The 22,668-nt window shown below is 34.4% G+C and overlaps 1 protein-coding gene across 1 annotated transcript in view; it reads right to left on the reverse strand.

The window, feature by feature from the left end:
- Positions 1-22,668, reverse strand: part of LRRC24 (leucine rich repeat containing 24) — a 4,153,240-nt gene that overhangs the window by 1,491,428 nt on the left and 2,639,144 nt on the right. Inside the window, exon 5 of the mRNA XM_044067308.1 lies at positions 19,598-19,810. The gene's annotated coding sequence lies outside the window, so the exon portion shown is untranslated. The remainder of the gene's footprint in view (positions 1-19,597; positions 19,811-22,668) is intronic.

Raw genomic sequence — 22,668 nt, forward strand, 5'->3', positions numbered from 1 at the left:
ATGCCAACAGAGATTCCAGCTGTAATCAGTCCTTCATTAATATTGCTGTAGATGATGTCAGAAACTGTTGCAATGGTATGCTAAAGTCATTTCTGAAACCACGTTGTCTGTCTGATAGTAAAACACAGCTGCTATGCTTGAGCATTTGTTTGTACAGGAGTTTTTTTCAAACACTTTAGTAAAAGGACAGAAATTAGAGATAGGTTGAAAGTCCTTATGTGTTTTGGATAATGGCACTTTGGAGAGATGGATTACAGTCAGCTGTTTTAGGGTTAGGGGTAATATTCCTGTTGCAAGTGATTGACTGAAGATAGCTGTAAGAGGATTGACACTTCTTTCTGTTACCCTACTAAGAAAGTATGGTGCAGAGTACAGAATTTTGCAGAAGAGTGCTTTATACTTTTGAATTATGGCTGCATAGTCTGCTATGGTGTACATTTGAGAATGTGGGTTGTCATCAGCTGTGAGGTTCTTGTAAATGCTTTGATATAATTCTAATCTTCATGAATTTTACTATGCCATCAGCAGGTTTATCTTTTTAAACCAGTAGATTACTGGAAAAGCTAACTTGGTGTATTATTGTAACCACTAATCTATGTAATGCATCCATCCTTTTTCTAAACTGCTTGACCTTGTGAGGGCTGCAATATTAAAAAGTTGAGCATGGTAGACCAGATCTGTCTATCCCCAAAACAGTCTCCAGCTCATCCTGTGGGATCCTATGTGATCCTCTGCAAGTTAAGAGAAATGAGGGTCTAACACAGACAAATGAATGGTGCAAATTCATGGACTAAAACTCAATGCCAAGAAATGCAATATAGTGCCTTTTGGGGAAACTGCCACCCAGACTATATTATTTAATTGATAGAACACCCCTAAGAGTAGTCAGGGATCTGGAAACATATGTATGTAGACAATAATCTGGCCTTTGACTAACATGTGGCCAAGGTAGTAAGAAAATCATTCTATTTCACCCAGCTTAAAAGTAAAGGCATGTCATGCAGGTCCAAGAAAGTCATAGTGCCATTTTATTTAGCCCTTATTATCAGACCCATCACTGAGTATAGTGCCCTGTTTGGCATATACCTGACCAAACATATGCAACAGTTGGAACATCCACAAAGGTTCCTTATTGGCAGAACCAGGGTAAAAGCACATTGTCCCCTATGGATCACCTTAGAGCCCTCTCTCTATACTCTGTCTTCCACAGGTTACTGATAGGTGATCTATGCCTGGCATACAATGCATCCTCGGACCTAGCTCTGATGGACATTTTGCCCATCCACAAAATGAACTGCATCAGAACTACTAGATGCAAGGATTTAAATTTTGTTTGTGACATAAATAAGAGATGTTAGTGAGACAGATATGTGTTTCAGAGGATCCTCATGGAATAGGCTCCCCATCCATGTGAAGCAGAGTCCATCCCTAAACCTATTTAAGCCTGACCTTGACCAACGGATGGGAAATTGGAAATTCACCCTGTGTCATGCCCCCATGTATCTGATAGAGGTAGACAGTAATGTTCAAACTGACATTTCCCCTCCACATAATCTCTAGAAACTTCTTGATTTACATACCCCCTCCTAATAAATGCCCATGATACCTAGGGACACAGTTGGGTTGGATTGCACAGCTAGGCTTATAAAGGCCCTGATGGTCATTTGCAAAGAATAAAACTATGAACCTATGAAATTTTGATTCCACCATTGTCCCCTGAGCTAGTCCAAAGGCTACTCTCAGAGTTTTCTTTTTGTGGTCCACTCCTGTTACATCTCCCATGGGAGGTGCCCAGAGCATCCTCATTAGATGCTCAAACCATTTCTACTGTCTCCCATAAACAGGAAAAGGAGGTGGCTATAGTCTGAGATCCACCCAGACTGCCTGTTTCCTCACTTTACACATAACCAGACCAGCAGTTGTGCAAGGGAACCTCATTTTAGCCACTTGCATCTTCATTTTCAGTCTCTACTCCAAGCTCATGAGCATAGGTGAGAATGGGGTCATTGACTGACTGCTAAACTGAGAGCTTCATTCCATGACCGAGTTCACCAACACAGTCCTGTATATTGGCTTCACTACTACCCTATTATCATTGCATGGACGGCTTCATTCTATAACTAAATGGCTTTTTTCATGCTGGTGTACACAATCAGATTGCAGATTTACCACCAAGGCAGTCACCCACTTCTTTTCAGCCATAGTCCCTTATCACTGGGTCAGCTATTAAGGTCTTGAACATGATGTATTAGAAATCAACAGTTCTGACCTCCTCACGTATATGGAAGAAGCTATTCCAGGCAGAGGAATTCAAATTCATCAAACTCAGAAACATCAGCAAGACATTCCCTTATCATACATTTTGGTTGTTCAGACACTGTCCAGGAAGGCTGACCTAAATCACCACCAATTGCTAATCATCTGCCACTTCAGCACCTATTCTGGCCCGAGTGCCCTATAATACACTATCTCAGATTTGGTGACATGACTAAAAAGTCAGTTTTTGCCATTTGGTTGAAAGTACTCTTGTAGAAAATACTCATAGGAGCATGCAGATCCAGCATACTCTCCCTTGTTATCTCATTATTTCAGGTAGGATGTGTGTTAAAAAACTATGACTGCAACTAAAATCATTGGAAAAGTGGAACTCAGACTGAAAATGTAAGGGGCTATATCTATATATCTTTATCTATCTATCTATCTATCTATCTATCTATCTATCTATCTATCTATCTATCTATCTATCTATCTGTCTGTCTCTATACTAAGTTTAAGCCAGCAGTTCTCCCCTTACTCACATATACAGCCGCCTCAGATTTATTGCATATTAGTAGAAATGGATGTGATACTTGTATAATTGGAACTGGAAATGAGTATAGGGGGAATAGATACTAAATCCAAGGTTGCCGTATCTCCAAGTATTCCTCTTTTCTGAGGTATAGTGATCTTGGAGTTTATACATAAAAATAAGAGAGGAATGGGGATGCACACCTCCCCCCTTCCCCATTGAATTATGCAGGGCAGATGAAGCCTTGTCGCAAAAATAATTTTCTGGTTTAATAGTGAATTTTGGTATGAATTGATTTGTGTTCGTTTTCTAGTTTATTTTTCAAAATCTGTGGTTTAAGAACATCAGGTCTCATATTTCTAAAAGGAAATTAATAAGAAAATTGTAGGATGTACACTTCCAGACCGGGATATACAAACAATAAAGCCCCCCTGTAAAAACTGCTTTAAAGGTATAATGGAGAATTTATAAATGCACTTCTTTTGTTCGGACTGTATTATTTTGAAGCAATGAGGACATCCAGCAAAGAAATGGATGGACTATATGAGAGAAGACCAGTGATAGCCAGGTATGACCTTCAAAGAGGGTATGAGAATGACACTGAATCAAGAAAGATGGTGACAGATGATGCAACACCCCCATAGCATGATGTATTTTTAAATGGTAGAATTCATCAATCATGCCTCTCACATCTGATGGGAAATTGCCCAGTTAACATCCTGAATCCTTCAGTATAGCTGAAATCTGTCAGAAGACCTGCAGAATCAATAGATTCTGCTCTATTAACCACAGTGCCTGAGGTTTCAGGTAAGTCTGAATGCTCTGTGTAGCTGTTAGACCAATGTGCACAAACCACAGCCAGAGTCTGCTTTCTGCATCTCAGTAATTTGTTGAAGAGACTGATTTCTCTACTGATCAAATTCTGACTTTGCTTAAACCAGCTTGGGGCCTTTCCTGAGGTCCACTTCCAGAGTAGGACAGAGATAACCTACATTTGAAAAGGCTGGCTAAAGAATCAATATTGTACGTAGAGATAAGACTAACTAAATCTCACTGTTACTTTTTTTCTGCCAATCACACAAGTTCAGCTGCTTTCCCAGCAGTGAGCTAACATTCTGTATCCTAAGAGACAGTTTCCATAGTAACAATCTAGTCCACCTAAATCAATCCTAATATTGGTTGGCATTTGAGTTGTATTGTGTCTGATCCCCACACTTAACTATGTGGGAGAAGACCCTGCATGGGGGGGCCAGTGCAGGTTATTTATTTATTTATTCTTTTTTTTTTTAACTAATCCCAGTTAAGCTATGTAGGCCAGGTTTTCACCACCCCCTCAGGGTTGCTTTCCAGTATCACTGTTCTGACAGAGGTTCTCTGATTCTTAAAAGTAGATATCACTAGGGTGATATTTTGAATTACTGTTTGCCTAGTCCCTTTTGAGAGATGAATTAGTCAGGATACTACCAACAGTGAAAGTTCCATACAGCATAAGTGTCAACGAGGAGCAAATAAAGTACTCCCACTCAACAGGATTAACAGGACAACTCAAGTGGATTAATTTAAGTAATAGCATATTCTCACTTGTTTAACGTATTCTGAATACATTTTATAAGTCACATGTTTTAAACCCAACTCATCTCTTTAAGTATGGGTGGGACGGATGGGTTTTTTTACATGTAAGGGTATAGTACCTGAGAATTCTTAGCACAGAAGTAGAGTGTGCAGAGAATTTAGAGGATGCAGTTGTTTAGTGGACATCTAGGATGCATGGGGTTCAACAGCTGCAAAAGTTAAAAAAATCATGGCTAAAATAATACATGTTTTCATGATGCATTCTGGTATGGTTAGGTTGAAGACAAAATGTCAGCTATTGGATAATGACTAAGCTGGGGTTTGAGTATGCAGTTTGTATGATATAGGCATGGGACAACAATATTATTACTGTCTGCAGAAAGTTAAGCCAGAAGAAAATCAGCTCTTAGTATTGAAACCTAGACACGCTTTGAAGAGCAAAGTACTGGTGCTCAGTTCTGGTTGATGGAAGCGAAAAGCAGATTCTTGTTTATGATTCATAAGCCTATATTTTTAGCAAAAGCAAAGAGTGGCTATAACTAACAGGCATCTTTCTGTCTGAGGAATGAATATTCCTTTTATAATCACTTTATGCGCGTGTGTGTTTGTGTGTGTGTGTGTGTGTGTGTGTGTGTGTGTGTGTGTGTGTACATGTGTGTAAACAGAGGAAACTGATGTCTTTCACCACAGTCTGGCTTTGTTACTGGTCTTGCTAGAAATCTAATCAAGGTGAGCTGTGGGGGATCCACTCAGTCTACAAAGTATTTAAATAAATCCACTGTCACTAGTCTGCAGCCATCAGATTTGGAGAACTTTATTCATTCTTTTATATATACCAAAACACACAGGGTCTTATAATAATTTGGTAAAGTTATTTAGGAGTTGTTCTGTAATTACTTGTGATGGGAACTATCAGGCCTTCAGCATTTAGAAACATACAGAAGTAAAGCAGAGTTTGAAAAAGCATTTAGGAAAAAAAGACTCCACTAATATTTTTACACACCTATGATCCATTACTATTTCCCCACTCTCTAATTTTATTACAAAAGAAACTTCCCTGATCTTCATTGCATTATACCTACCTACCTACCTACCCTATACACCTTGTTATATCCTCTCATCTCCTTTCTCCACTATTGACAGAATTATTTTGTATTTCTAACAAATCTGTACTCTTTTCTGAGACTCCTCCCCTTCTTATATTCCAGACTTCTAGTCAAGAGTGCAGAATTTTGAATAGTTTTATTCTTACACACAGTCAGCTTGAACTATAAAGGACAACTTCTGTTATTATTTTATTTCCTTTTTGCAGCTACCTCACAATATATATTGTAATTTATATGTTCACTGCTTAAGTCTTCAATTAAAATTATTAATTTGCCCAGATTTATTCAAACCAAAATACAAAGTTAACAATTAGACATTAAATACTAACGTAATCCAAAAAGAAGATATTAAAAAGGAAATTGCTTATTTTTTGGAAAATTTTCTACATGATGACTTAAATTTTCAAATTCCACTCGATAGCCAATGGGCTGCCCTCAAAACCCAAATCAGATGATAATTTGTAAGTAAAGCCACTTATTATAAGAAGTTATTTAATCTCAAAGAATTGGAATTAAAACTGAAAATCAATAAACTAGAACATGACTTACAAACTAACTTCACAGATGAAACCATGAAACATATAGCTGACCTCCAAAAAAAAAATTTATTTGTTGAATATCAAACAGCAATCATTTTATAAAAAGAAAACTTTAGTGAGATATTTTGAATGGATGCAAACACCTTCTAAATTTTTGCCAAGTATTATAAAAATTTATAACACTCCACTTTTGATAACTAAAATCCTATACCAGAACAAAAGTTATAAACTGGAGTTGCTGGAACAACAGGATTTGTGTTAGCATGCATTTTCCGAAGGATATGAATTCTGAAACTCAAATGTATGTCATTATTTAGTGACTTCAGTCCTCAGTGATTTACCAGGAAAACACAATTTTATAAGAAACAGACAGAATAAAAGGCAAAAATCTTCACAAATTAGAGTTATGCAACTGACACTGCAACAAATGAAAGTATAAATGCCACTTAAATAGGATACATAAACAGTGAGGCAGATAGTCGTAATGCATGTTTAAGAAGAAGTAGAAGAAGAAATGTAGCAGTTAGAACTTTACACACCCAGCTGTTAGAGTATAAAGATTAATTTACATACAGGATTTTCAGTATCAATGTTCAATATATACAGTAAAACTGATAGGTACAGTATATCAATGTCAACACCTACAGCAGAGGTAGGAATGAATGATTATCCAGGAACAAGATACTTTTCAGTCAATGGTGATTATTCCTATCTGGTGTCCTTAAAACATTTACAGGTTCCCTTCATTATGGAGGTACTAGGCTAATATTCTCCTGAACCCTTAAAGTGAGTCGTGGCATTTATTTCATGTGGGAGACTGTTCCACAAAGCTGAGACAAGTCAAGAGAATGCACTTTCGCTGGTAAGTGTTTAACAGGAGTGGCGGTGGCAGAGGGATTTCATGTCTTCTTGGCTATTTCATAAGGTATTTGTATATTTTCTGAGTCAAACTATTCAGGCATGGACAGTATACCTCTCTCAAAGCTTTATATATAATGTTGCCTAGAAGGCAGGTTAACCTTTCTGTGACTGGGAACCATTTAAATCTCTTTAGCAGACTGACGTGGTGCCACTAAGCATCTGCAAGCAGTGCAAATCTCCATATTTTGTTATCTTCTATCTGTAGCCTCTAAGTAGTAGTAAGGTAGCATGAAAGACTAGTAATGGAAGTCCATAGGTTCACAGGTAAGCACTAGGCTAGCTGCCTAAGCAGGCCATTTTAAGTTTAGCCAACATCCGTTTTGGTGCTTCAATTAATCAGCCCCATTTGGTGTTAGATTGGCTTTATTCATCCTATAGTCAATAATTATATATTACCTCCACGGAGAATAACTAGGATCATACCAGGGATAATTGGAGGGGACCCATTCATGGGATAAAACATTTAAGAACTGCCTGTGTCCATTAGTAGTACAGGGGCAGTCCTGGGGCAAACTTTCTGTTCTCATCCACAGAGCCATGTTTCACTTGAATATGGACAGGGTTATGCTTTGTTTTACATGAATGGTGAGTCTGTTCCAGAGCAGTAGTATCCACTGAGAGATATAACTGTCCCTCCAAACCATTCTGCAGATGTTGCAGAACAGGTGTAGATCCCTGAACTGAATATTTCTGATACCACTTGACTTGCTGCTATACAGCAAATCCATCAGTATTGGGTCAGAGGATGCCTTGAATCCCAGATGAGGTTGATGGCCACCTCTTAGCAGTATAGTGATAGGGCTTTGAGTCAGTTCATGTAGGACATATTGTTTAGGCCTTATATACTTGTAATAATATATCTCTGAGGGTTTTCTAGTTGTTCCATGTGTTTGGACAGATATATGCTAAAGGGAGCATTATGCTCAATGACTGATCTAATGAGGGTTGAGTACAGGGGAACAGTGACATTCCTAAATATAGACACAGTCTCTTTTTTATACATTGTGCAATATAGAAAGACTTTCTTACAATATCCGAGTTTTGGGAGGAGAATATTTTTGTCAAGGGCTATGTGGACTGAAGGAAGGGAGAAATGTGAGATTTTATAGCAATTTTAGCTGGGAGATTACTTTATTAATAATGTTATCTGTGCAGGTGGTGAAAGAGATAGAAAAATCTTGATTAAGACCTAGCTATTTGTATTTGGATACATACAGAATAATATTGTTTCAATTGTCTGCATTGATGATACCAGGTTATTTTTATTTGTGGTTGATCAATAGTTTGTTGGATTCATCTCAAAAGCAAAGTTTGGAGAAGTAGTGCTGGGACTTGACTTTGTAGGTCAGAGGTACATTATATTATCAGTGTGCAATGTGAGATTTAATTTGTGAAGGTCTTCAGTAAGATCATTAATGAAAAGAGAAAACAGTAAAGGACTCACAACTGAACTTCGAGGGACTCCAGTATTAAGGGTGCCTAGAGATGATAATCAGTTCTTAAAAAATGACTTTTTTGTTAATTGGGAGATGAACAAGCTGTGGCTTACAGTTTCAAAAGCCCTTGTCATGCCAACAGAGATTCCAGTTGTAATCAGTCCTTCATTAATATTGCTGTAGATGATGTCAGAAACTGTTGCAATGGTATGCTAAAGTCATTTCTGAAACCACGTTGTCTGTCTGATAGTAAAACACAGCTGCTATGCTTGAGCATTTGTTTGTACAGGAGTTTTTTTCAAACACTTTAGCAAAAGGACAGAAATTAGAGACAAGTTGAAAGTCCTTATGTGTTTTGGATAATGTCACTTTGGAGAGACGGATTACAGTCATCTGTTTTAGGGTTAGGGGTAATATTCCTGTTGCAAGTGATGGACTGAAGATAGCTGTAAGAGGATTGACACTTCTTTCTGTTACCCTCCTAAGAAAGTATGGTGCAGAGTACAGAATTTTGCAGAAGAGTGCTTTATACTTTTGAATTATGGCTGCATAGTCTGCTATGGTGTACATTTGAGAATGTGGGTTATCATCAGCTGTGAGGTTCTTGTAAATGCTTTGATATAATTCTAATCTTCATGAATTTTACTATGCCATCAGCAGGTTTATCTTTTTAAACCAGTAGATTATTGGAAAAGCTAACTTGGTGTATTATTGTAACCACTAATCTATGTAATGCATCCATCCTTTTTCTAAACTGCTTGACCTTGTGAGGGCTGCAATATTAAAAAGTTGAGCATGGTAGACCAGATCTGTCTATCCCCAAAACAGTCTCCAGCTCATCCTGTGGGATCCTAGGTGATCCTCTGCAAGTTAAGAGAAATGAGGGTCTAACACAGACAAATGAATGGTGCAAATTCATGGAGTAGAACTCAATGCCAAGAAATGCAATATAGTGCCTTTTGGGGAAATTGCCACACAGACTATATTATTTAATTGATAGAACACCCCTAAGAGTAGTCAGGGATCTGGAAACATATGTATGTAGACAATAATCTGGCCTTTGACTAACATGTGGCCAAGGTAGTAAGAAAATCATTCTATTTCACCCAGCTTAAAAGTAAAGGCATCTCATGCAGGTCCAAGAAAGTCATAGTGCCACTTTATTCAGCCCTTATTATCAGACCCATCACTGAGTATAATGCCCTGTTTGGCATATACCTGACCAAACATATGCAACAGTTGGAACATCCACAAAGGTTCCTTATTGGCAGAACCAGGGTAAAAGCACATTGTCCCCTATGGATCACCTTAGAGCCCTATCTCTATACTCCATCTTCCACAGGTTACTGATAGGTGATCTATGCCTGGCATACAATGCATCCTCTGACCCATCTCTGATGGACATTTTGCCCATCCACAAAATGAACTGCATCAGAACTACTAGATGCAAGGATTTAAATTTTGTTTGTGACATAAATAAGAGATGTTAGTGAGACAGATATGTGTTTCAGAGGATCTTCATGCTCTGTAATAGGCTTCCCATCCATGTGAAGCAGAGTCCATCCCTAAACCTATTTAAGCCTGACCTTGACCAATGGATGGGAAATTGGAAATTCACCCTGTGTCATGCCCCCATGTATCTGATAGAGGTAGACAGTAATGTTCAAACTGACATTTCCCCTCCACATAATCTCTAGAAATTTCTTGACTTACATACCCCCTCCTAATAAATGCCCATGATACCTAGGGACAGGTTACCATTGGACTTGGAGTTTTGGTGCTGTTTCTGACTGCCTTGCCTCCTGCTTTTGTTTTTGGTTGTTTTGCTTCACTTCAACAGTTTCTCTTATATACATAAAAAATGTATCTCTGACCTTTATCTTAGTAATTTTAAAACTATTCTTATCTCTAAATCAAATCTGGATCTTAAAAATCCATTGAATTATAAACTGATATTGGTTATAAATGTTGATATCAAGATTTTTGCTGTAATTCTAGCAAATAGGTTGAAAACTATTTTACCGCAAATAATCTGTCCTTTTCAATCTGGCTTCATGCAAACTAGACAAATTTGTGACAATACACTAACATTAAATACTTTAATTACATTTTATAAACATTACATTTATCTATGTTTTCAGTTACATCGTATGCCTCAAAAGCATTTGATAGACTGAACTTGAATTTTCTTTTCTCAGTTTTGCCACACTTTAGATTCCCACATATTTTTATTAATTTAATAACATTCTTTATTCAAATGCCTACATATCTCTGTTCATTAATAAAATTCCCTCTTCCCCAATTAAGATAATCAATGGCACAAGACAAGGTTTCGCCTTTCGCCTTACTTATTCAATTTATATGTGAAACCACTATTTCTGATGATACCATAAAAAAACTTAACATTTAATCCTGGAGATTTGTAAGATTCATATACCCTTAACTGCCTTTGCTGATGATCTAAATCTCTATTTTACCTTACCTAGTACATATTTGTCTAGGATTTTACATACCTTTGATATTTTTCCAAATTCTCTAACTACAAACAAAACTTACCTAAGTCTTCCATCTTCACTGCTAATACTAATTATAATTTGCTTGATCTTACTCCTGAGTCATTCATTAAGACTAACACTTCATCAAACTACCTGGGGATAACTTTTTATCTCTTTAAAAATAACTTTGCAAAAATGTGATTAAGTATTAAAAATGGTATTATATGTTGGAATAAACTAAATCTTTCTTTGCTTTCTAAAGTGGCTATCATCAAAATGAATATATTACCTAAGTTATTGTTTCAGTTTAATTCAGTCAATCTAGCAATCAATAAAATGTATTTGTAATATCAGTACTAAACTGCCTAAATTCATATGGCCCCAAAATCAAATAGGATTGTATACAAAAAGATAGTTTATCCTAAAAGCCTTGGTGGCTTGAGTCTTCCTGATTTTAATTGTATTATCATATAGCAAATTCTAGCAAACTAATTCAAATATCAGAATATAATCCCAAATTTACTTTATGGAGCCTTACTTAGGTTAAAATATGGTACAATTTTGTATGTAAATCTGATTGTAACTTAAAACCTTTACTTTTTATTAAAAAATAAATTTTCAAAAAAATAAAACTGCAATAATTTCTTAACATATATGATACAAACTCCTCAAAGTCTAATAGATTTGAGTGATTTAAAAAAAATCATTTATGTTATTACAACCATTTCACTTAATCCCTCCATACCACATGATCTAGAGACTTCAACCTCATTATCACAATCAACAGAACATGCTATAGGAAAGGTTCATAACCCAGAGACTGCCCAAGCTCTGGAATAGATTCCCAAAAATGTCAAGCAGAGCACTTCACTGGTTCTCTTCAAGAGAAATCTTGATGAGTGGATGGGAAACAGAAAGTTCACCCTGGGGATCACTCCAGTGGCTCTACTTGATAGAGGCACTGGGAATTAACATTGGGCAGTGCTATGCCAGGGCACTTCTATGGGATAGGCTTGTAAAGCCTCTGGGGCCATTAGACTAGTACACACCTATGAACCTATGAAATCCTAACTTAAGGCTTAATAATAGAATCCTAAATCTTTCTAAGTATCCTCTTCTCAAAGATATGTTAGTCATGGACTTTTATATAAACAGAAACATTTCAAATAGTGACTTAAGAAAAGCCTTAAATATTCCCAAAAGCTATACTGGGATATTGAGAAAAATAATAGTTATAACAAATTGGCAAATAATTTTGAAAGACAGAGACATCTATGAGAAACTTGGCGACTGTCTTAAAAATACATAAACGGGAGAGTAGTTTCAAAAACATCTTTGAAAATATAGCTCATAGGAATAAAAAGATTAATTCCGGTCGGAAAATGGTGAAATGTGGCACATGTGGTCAGTCCTAGAATATTCATTCTGTCAATGTCATTATAGTGGCAACATGGGATATATGGTAATTGCCCTTTAAGGATATCAGGTGTTTCAGCTAAATGGCAATTCTGAAAGTCCAAGACTTTTTCTTTTACTTCTAAGTCTATTTATGGACAATTTCTGGCCAATAAAACCAAACCCCTCTAGCTGTGGACATGCATGTTTCTGCCTTCTTATGGTATCATCCACATAGCATAAGAGGAATGTTTGACTTTTGGAAACACAGGGTTATTGCACCCAACTGATATCCATAAACATTAGGGTGTCTACAAAATATCCCAACTAACAAACTTAAACAATGAGTTAAAAAGGTCACACAGGAAAAACAATTGGTGAAAAACACAAAAAGAAACAAATGTAGCAAAGTTAGACTTTCCACTGTGTGATATCTTAAACCTCTTGTTTCAGAGTCAACATGGGATATATGCAAATTGCCCTTTAAGGATATCAGGTGTTTCAGCTAAATGGCAATTCTGAAAGTCCAAGACGTTTTCTTTTACTTTTACTTTTAAGTCTATTTATGGACAGTAAATAAATAATAAGAAAATAATAAGAGTATCCAATCCACCTACAGCATATCTTTGGGATGTGGGAGGAAACCAGAGCACCCAGAGAAAACCCACATGACCAGAGGGAGGGCATGCAGACTCCGCACAGAAGGCACCCCAGCTGAGGATTGAACTGGAGAACCTCTTGCTGTGAGGCAATATTATATGATGAAGTCTAATATTATTGATCAAAACACATCATTTTTATCACTGTGGAATTAATAAATAACTTTTAACTGCTCACTCTGTCCTGCTGCCAAGTTTTATGTACTGTAGTTCCCTCTTTGCCAAATATATAAACTCTTCCACTATTTTTTATATGGCATATTTCCTTTTATTGGTAATTTATTAGTCAGTAATCGCCATAAAAATCTTGAGATTCCATTTGCTTATTATGCCATGCTTTTTGTACTTTTATAGCTTTAGCTTTTTCATTTGTTAAATCAGCATGATTTCTATAATAATATTGTATCATGATATTTTATTTTACACTTTCGTTTCATTTTCAATTTCATTAATTTTTATTTCCCATAAATGTATTTTTTCTTGAAAATATCTCATTTCATCTTTTATACACTATTTTCCTCTTCTGATTTTTTTAACAAATCCCAATACCACTTTAATAGAGTCACTATTAGTGTTTCATTTTTATTCTTTACCAAAAGCAAAACTCTACAGAAGTTCAATGAAGAAGCATATATGACTGGGTTTATTAATCCTAAATCTCCATCTTCCTTATTGATTCTTCAATGGATTCAGTCTCAAACCCCATATAAAAGAAAAAAAAATGCTTGTAATACTTATTTTTCATAAATTATTGGCAATATATGGATACTTACTAAATACATTATCTTTCCCAATATGGACTGAATTACTCAGATGCACCATTTTATTAAAATGTAACTTATATGTTTTCCAAAAACAGTAAAGCTCCTTTATGTCATCTACTATCTTTTTCCAGGATCTACTTTTAAATATCAAAATCCCAGAATGCCAAAGATGAAAATACCAAGACAATAAGGTCGTAAAAATCACATTACTGAAAAGTTAGAAGACTGAGCGCCAGAATATCGAATTCTTATGTGAACATTAAAGGGGAAGGGGTGAAATGTTTCTCTGTTGCTTTAAAGTTTAGTGATTAGTACATAAAAAAAAGGTTGCGTAGCATTCGTTCTTAGTTCCTGGCGAGGTGGAGAAATTTTTGTAAGTTTAATGTTTAAGTAAATAAATGTAGTGGTAGTAATTGTTTGGTATGTGTTTGGAGTGGTATAAATAGTATTTTATGTTTAGGTAGTAGTTAGAAGTTTAAAACATTTCTTGTTTAATGTAATGTAGGGGATTGTGTTAACATGGTGAGGCATAATGTGTGTAGTGGTATTTTACACAACATTTAGCTGTTGGGAGACCTTGTACAGTGATTGCTAGAGTGTTACATATGTATGGTTTAAGTTGTGTACAGTTTCTTGAGAAAATGTGGCTTTTGTGTAGTGTAGTATTTGTTAGAATGCATAGTAGTAAATATCAGCTACATTTGCAACAGTCAGTAAAAGTGAATTTATATTCATACCAATGGTGGTATGAATACTAATTGTGTTTTAGTACTGTATGCTTTTCCTCATTGGAATGTAATCTTGGAGTTGGTATATTTAATTTGCGGGAGGTGTGGGGTATGCAAAAGCATAGGAAAAAAATAGTTTTACTTTTTTATGTTTCAGTTAATGAAGCTACGCTCCTGCTGTTTAGACCAATATTGGAGGTAGTGTATTATTGTAAAGCAATGTGCTTTAAGTTCTGACATAATTGTTCTTAGGAGATACTTTTAGTTTGAAGTACACGTTGATGTTAGGTAGTGTCAAATTTGATGTAATGAGATTTCGATGTTTTAGCATTTGGGATTGTAAGCTTTCATGATATTGGACTTTTTACCTTATGGTCTCAGAATTTTTGTCTTTGGCATTCTGAGAGTTCAATATTTAAAAGTAAATCTCCTTTTCCATTATTCTTCACTTACATTTTTACCGCCAAATCTTATAATTAACACATACATTTCTTTCATCAAAAAAGGTATTTTTCCTATTGTTTCTGCATTGCCCAGTCCTTGACTCTTGTCTTTATTTAAATTCACACCTATTATGTTTAAGCATTCCTATATATAACATATTTTTTTCTTTTATCCAGACTTTGTTTTTCGTAATTAGTATAATATCATCTGGATAAGTCAACATAACTGGAGTTTTTATCCCTTTAATAGTAATATAAGTAGAATCTTACATATGTATATTTACATATTATCCAATATATTCATAATTAATGCAAATAGTGTACTACTCATGGGGCATCCTTGACATATGTCATTCATTATATCTGTTTCTTTACTTAACCATCCATTCACTAAAATTATTACTTTGTTTTTGTCATATGAGAAACAAACATTCTCAACTTCCTCATTGTTATATTCCATGATAATTATCCATAAATGTTCATATTGCACTGTATCAAATGCTTTAAGTCTATTATCATAAGCTTTGTTTCCTCTTTTCTATGAATAATACCATCCCCAATTTCCCTTACTATTAATAACAATTCCTGGCATGCTTTTCCCTTTAAACTATACATGCCATCTTCCATAATATTTTTCATTTTACTTTCCATTCTCTTCTGAATTATTTTCATAAAAATCTTGTAATCTGCATTATTCAATACAGTATGCATTCAACTTTTGATTACATATTTATCTTCCTTTTCCAGTACAAATTTAAATACATCACTGCATAGATCTGTCTACATAAAACCTTCATTTAAACACTTATTCATAATTTTTAAGAAGTATTTTTTTCTGCGAATCTGTAAATTCTTATAGAATTGATATCTTATTTCATTGGGGTCTACAACTGACTATAAATTAACTTGTCCAAGTATTTTATTTAATTCATATAAGGAAACTTAATTTTCTAATTCTTTATTTTCCATGTATAGTAATTGTTTAATATTCCAGTCTTTTTTGTGTACCTACTTTTTATCTTGACACATATTCTTTACTTAATTTATTATGATATTCATAATTTGTTCCTGAGACCTTCTTTTCTCTACTCTATCATCTTTTATTTCTCTCACTATGCTAGCATTTTCTCTAGCTATACTACTGAAGTAAGCTGACACCTTTTCTGTTTTACCTAGTAAATAATATGTCTGCTAAATAATAATTCTTTACTTTTCTCTTTATTCTTTTCATAAATTCTATGTTCTGTCACAAAATATTAATTTAACATTTCTTTTCAAATCTTTTAAAACATCTACATGTTGCCCTATAATTTGCCTTTTCTGCCTTTCTTGCACCTAACTGCCATTCTAAAAAACATTTCTTATTTTTTTTTGAATGAGAGACACCTCTCAGATCAGTTTTTATAACATAATCTAGTTGAAATATGATATTTCCATATTTTTATAATTATGTTCTTTCCATTCTCATCCCATACTTTCTCATTTAATCTCTTTATTCTTTTTCTCAAGCTGATATATTTCTTATTTTCTTTTATCTCTTCTTCAGCAATATTTAAAACTTCTGATACAATGAAAGAATCTATCTCTGTCTCATATACACCTGTACTGAATGCCCACAAATTAATATTCTAAATCTTTAAATTAAATTTTATAATGTCAGATATTTTCTTAATGTTATTGCTTCTCTTGTTATCCTCTCAAATTGCAATTAAAAATCTCCTGTTAATATTATATTCACATTCTTTACTATTTAATCCAGAATTTTATGAAATACATTTTCTCTCTTTCTTTACATGTAAGACAGGCATATAATGCTATAACTCTGTTTTGTTTGCTTGTGTCTTTAGGCTTTTCCTGGATTATTCCATCTGAGATCTGCAATAATTAATCTTCCCATCAGTACTTTATACAAAGTAACACTATAAGAGAACATGGTTCTTTTCCTATGTTCCAGTTGTGTCACTTCCCAAAAGCTTTTCTGTTTGTAATCTCATTTCCTGCATTAGAAATCTTACAACTTCCAATATTAATATATCAATATCACACTTACTACAATAATTTAAGATGCCTATTATTTTACTTATATTTTACATTTACTGAAAAAACACTAACATTATCACTGCACCAATGCTGTAGCTTACTAGGAATTGTATATATCTTTATCTGATTTACATTATTCATTTCTTTTCTTTTTTCTTCTTCTGTTTTACTCTTATCCCTTTGAACTTTTTTCTCTTGCACTTTTATCAATATAATTGTTTTCCCTTTCACTATTTCCAGTTTATATCTTCCCTTCACTTATTTCAGACCCTCCTTCTATACTATCTTCTGTTTCCTGGTTCTCTTTAACATTATCTTTGTTTTGGCCTGTTCTTGCTTCCCTGATTCCTCTTTATCTTTTATTGCTACCATTTTTTTCTCTTCATATGTTTTCTTTGCTTTTATTTTCCTCACTTTTACTGTCTTCTTCTTTTATATCCTTTCTCTCTGTATTACACTCCATCCATAAATGTCCAGTTTTGTTACATTAACATTTCAATTCACATTTATTTGCACATAAACTGTTTCCCCACAAATATAACATTTCTTTTTATCACAACTACTTATCAAATGATCATCCTGCCCTCAGACAAAGCATGATTAGAGGTGACCTCAGTATTTTACGCCACCCTTATTTCCTTCTGCACATATCAAACTAGGAATATGAACAATTTTCTCTTTTTCCATTTTAATACAATATGATAGTCCCATCCACCAGTCCATAATCCTCTATTATCATAAACTTTACTAATGCCCATAACATCTTTACATAGTTTACTTAAATGTCTCTTCAAAGTTACTTTTTCAACTTCTGTCCGAAATTCTTTTTTTTCATACTCTCCCAAAACATTTTCTATAACAGAACTAGTATCAAATATAATGCCATACATTTTCTCTTTATGAATAAGAATAAAAGCTCTTACTTCATGAGCCTTTACAACTAATGGCAGCATCAAATTATCCCAAATATCATACTTGTCCATTTATTTTTCTTCTTTGTTCTGGATTCTTGCAACACATTTCATTTAATTGTTAACATTACTCTTTTTATGTTTCTCTCACTACTTTCCCTGCATTGTCCTTAACAGTGTCAGCATATGATTTTCTTCTTAGACTGTCTTCTTTCAGAATGACTTCAAACTCCTCCAAATGGATTTTATCTGTAATTTCACCCCAAGAAACATCTTTTCTACTCTCTGGCTTGCTCTGCATTAATAGTTCACCCAAAATATCATCCTGCAATTCTTTCAATTGGAGGGTTGTAATAATACATCCATCATTTCTTAAATCATTTGCTTCTGATGAAGCAAACAAGTTTTGGTGAAATAACTCCTCTTAATCATCTAACAATTTCACCACAGTACTAGCATTCACCTCTGTGCTATCCACCATCTTGGATTCCTTGAGCATGGTTATCCCAGTCAACATTGCACTAGGGCCAGAACAAACACTCTCCTAATGAGTAAGGGAAGTTCCCTGATGCCTTGGCCACATTTCTCCTAGTAGTGAAAATACCACCTAGGGTCTTCCCTGAAAAGATAACACTAGCCTAATGGGACCTACACTGCCATCAAAGGCTAAATAAAATACATCAGAATAATGTGGCTAAAGCAATAAGTTACACTGTTGTGCTTTATGAACTTCTTTACTTGTACCAATCCCGTATCACAATCTACTGAGGTAAAAAGAAAGCATGCAGGGTCAGCTTGTTTTCATAATGCAAAGGTTTAAGAATAAGCAGACAAGTACAGGGAGATCTTGAATTTCTATGTCGTCTAAAAAGCCTTCACAGTTCCCAGAACCCACACTTGTAAAATAAATGAATGAACCCAGCAAGCGGTAGTTAAAGAATGGTGCAAGTTAGAAAAAAGTGCAGTAATAAACTATAGTAACTGTGCTGTCTGAGTGAGTATAAATTCCTATCAGGTTTGCATTCAAAATAGGCCTTCTGTATGTGGAGTATTCTGACAACAAAAGTAAATAAATTAATATTTTAGTGGGGCTCATCTCCTAATGAGTGGGTACAGACTGAACTCAGGAAGGAAAAGAACACAGAGTTACTCTCCTTGAAAGCTTCTGGGCTACTTTGCCTTCTCAAAGTACAGCATTCTATATGACAGCCTAAGAAAACATAAGATGATTGTTTTATTTGGAGACAATGGCCGACTTTTGTTAATAGCTCAGACTAAGACTTTTCTTGGGTCTACATGATTGACTGACCCAAATATTACATCTCATTAGCAGGAAGTGCAAAAGAAATATACTTAACCTTACTTCAGAATTTACAGATGAGATTAGCATGACACTGATGAGACATATCCAAAAACTCAAATAATGTGCTTTAGGTCATTGTATTACAAGGAAAATTAGAATTCTTCATTATCCATTGAATTGGTGAATGATACATTCCTAATTAATTCACAACATCTATAGCACTTAAGTTATCATAAGTGCTACTGCACTTAAGTCTACTGTACTTTTCCCTTAGGTTTCAAAAATCTTCAGTGATCACACATTAGCTTATAGCTATAAGATTGAGACAGACACGTTACAGAGAGATCAGCAAGCAAGCCACATCAAGAAAAGTATACTTGTATGTAAGCATTATTTTAAAAAAGGCAGCTTTGGAAGAAATCAGATGAATGCAGCTGCAATACAACACATCTGCCAATGTGTTTTAGAATATGACAAATTTAAAGAGGAATACATACCATTATTAATTCAGTAGCATTAATTAGATACATTTTCTGATTGTTTTGTATATAAGACGAAACTTTGTAAGTTTTCCAAGTCTCTTCTACTCATTGATATGCAGTTTTGAGAATTCTTGGAGCAAACACAAATAACTGCTGGTATTCCGTTACAAATTGCTCTCAAGAGGGTTTTGTTAATGATGTTGGCCTATGAAGTTCACTTGTCTTTTGCTAGAAAAAAAAAAATAACAGTGTCAAAGGCTTTTCAGTTCATTCTCATGATTCAACAGAGTTAAGCTTGACATTATAAAAATGTGGAATGAACAAAACATGTTTTAACATCAGGATAATGAACACATCATATGTGAACTGATTCAGGCAGTTTGAATGAAAAACTCTATAAACACACTCAGTCTAAATGTTATAATATTTTTGTTATTTGAAAAGCTTGACATTGAAACCATACATAACAATTATAGTATGTTTCTAAGAGATTCGACTTTAGTATATGAATGGTACTGCTTTCTATTGCAACATCCAGTCACAACAGAAAACGATAAGTGAAAAATCAGAAAGTTCTGTAACAGTTTGCTCTGAGGAGATCTAAAAGAATAACAGAAAGAGAGACACAATGCCAGCCGCAGATGGCAAAGGTATCTTTATCTAAAAAAAAAAAAAACTACAATAGGAATAGAGAGAAGAATTGTACAATTAGGAACCAGAAGATGTGAGTGAAAAGTGACAATATCCAGCATTTCTTGGGAACTAGTAAACAACTAGCCAGCATTGTTTGATGTACACAATTTAATTTTTCTTACATTGTGAACTACTTAAATTAGTGTATTTAACAAAAAGTTGTAGATTTATAAAATGCAATAGGGCTAAAGTTGACAATACCTTGTTTGAAGATTTTCTCTTGTAAATTAAGCCTAAAATATTTGTTCAGTAAATACTCAATGTAGCTACTGATAAAAGTAGCTTAAAATGCAATAAGCATGTTGAAACCTCCATTCCACCAAACATTAGCTGCTTTTTAAGACATACATGTAAAGCATACAATACAATGTTAGAAAGACTAAAAACAGATGTTATAATCTGACAGTACCTGAAAGAATTGCTTTGTGAACATTGCGTAACAATCTAAAAAGTAATAATAATTAAGACAGACAAGTGCAGGTATTGTGCTTACGTACCCTGACATATACGTAGAAGTAAAGGAAAAAAACATTGGAAGAATCTAACAGTATATGGCCTCAACAGAGCTAACACACAGCTCTTGTAATTGCTGGACACTAATTGCGTTACAATGGACATGCATGACTTTTTAATTTGTTGAATGACCTAAAATACAAGCTGTTTTGGGATATCAAAACTGTACACATTGGTCACTAATCCACTGTTTAGAAAGATTACTTCAGCAATAGGTTCCAAAGCTGCTGTATTGAAAATGTTAACAGGCAGATTATTAATTAAGGAAGTTCAGTTATCCACATTTTGTTTGACAGACTCATGACATTTTCTTGAACTGTTAAAAGGTTTGAACTTCCCTGGTGACATTTTGTTAATAAGTGTGTATGTCATCTCATGAGATGTCGGCATAGAAATGGCTTATGAATATTTGCTTAATATATTACTATTATTTTTTTGTGCATGACAGTAAGGATGTTAGAGTATTTTATAAGCCTGCATTTTGCCATGCATATTTGCATGCAAAAGATTGTCATCCACAATATAAAAAAACAATGCTGTGAAAGGACAAGGAATAAGAGTGGATAGACTCCAAACAGATAATGAGAATTTTCCTGACATACTGAATATTTTCAAAGAGATGTTTGTAATTGGAGGCTACATTAATAGTAGTAGGAGTAGTAACGTAAAAGCTGTGAATTTTGTTACTGCTATTACTAAATGAATGTTGTTTACAAACAATTCTTTCATTTGATGGAGGGAGAACCAAAATGCATCTATTCTAATCCTAATGTTAATTTAACAAACACACAAAGGGCTACTGGCATAAGGTCTCATTTTGATTTCGGATTAAAATTTGTAGTACACTCTGATAGCTGTGAGGCATTTTACATAGGTAACATGTTTTGTAGGCTGCCATTGAGGATTGTTGAACATTTGTATACAACGAGATCAAAGCATACACCTAGTGCTCTTTATCAACATTCTTTTATGAGTTTCCAGTATGAAAATGTTATTTTTGTGTTGGACAGTGTAATACAAATGCAATGGAGATTAATTTGGTGGCAGATCTATAGAATAAAGAATTGCACTGACAGCTTACATTGAATGTCACTGCTGTTCCATTACTTAATGACTCTCTATACATTAAACATACATTAAAATGCAAACTTTTAAATTGTGAATAGGTAATGTTTTAACATTTCAGTTAAGAGTGGCTGGATCTTGCTATACATGTTCTGGCTTACTTTGTATCATGTTTTTCTTTTGGATCATGCAGTCTTGAGGTAAGAAATTTGTGAAAATTAATAAATTCCACTGATTGGCCTTTGTTATTTTCTTGACTGTCATAGTGCTGTGGAGTTGCGAATTGTTCACACACAATTTTATGAACTGAAATGTTTCAGTTATGTTTGCCCAGATAACGAGAAAAAACTGTCAGTACTCAGGAATTGTGATTTTTTTTTGTATACTGCTTCAGGAGCTAAAATGATTTAGTTGTTTTAATAGAAAAAAACAATGTCAAAGGCTTTACAGACTATTCTCTTTGCTTGTTAAAGTTAAGCATTGTCAGTACTTTTATTGAGCTAAATTATGTTTCAATTTCAACAATTCCTTGTATAAATTAAAATGGTTTGTTTGTGTTTCATGACAAACTGGCAGTTCTTTGCTTGTGAATGCAATTTATAATTTCAAAGCAGCTTCCACCAAATATGCACAAACATGCTACTTTGTTCTGCATGGCTTTGCATCCTCTACATCCATATTAATATCACCTTGAACATATCTTTTTAAAAAGCTTTTGATATTGTACTCCTGAATTCTTCATGAAAGCTTCAAGGTTTACCTGCCAAAGAAACACGCTTTAACTCAAGGGGCTATTAATGAAATGTAAAAAAAAA

The sequence above is a fragment of the Protopterus annectens genome, chromosome 3.part1, assembly GCF_019279795.1.
Source record: "Protopterus annectens isolate FY-2018-M chromosome 3.part1, PAN1.0, whole genome shotgun sequence".
NCBI classification, from domain to species: domain Eukaryota; kingdom Metazoa; phylum Chordata; order Ceratodontiformes; family Protopteridae; genus Protopterus; species Protopterus annectens.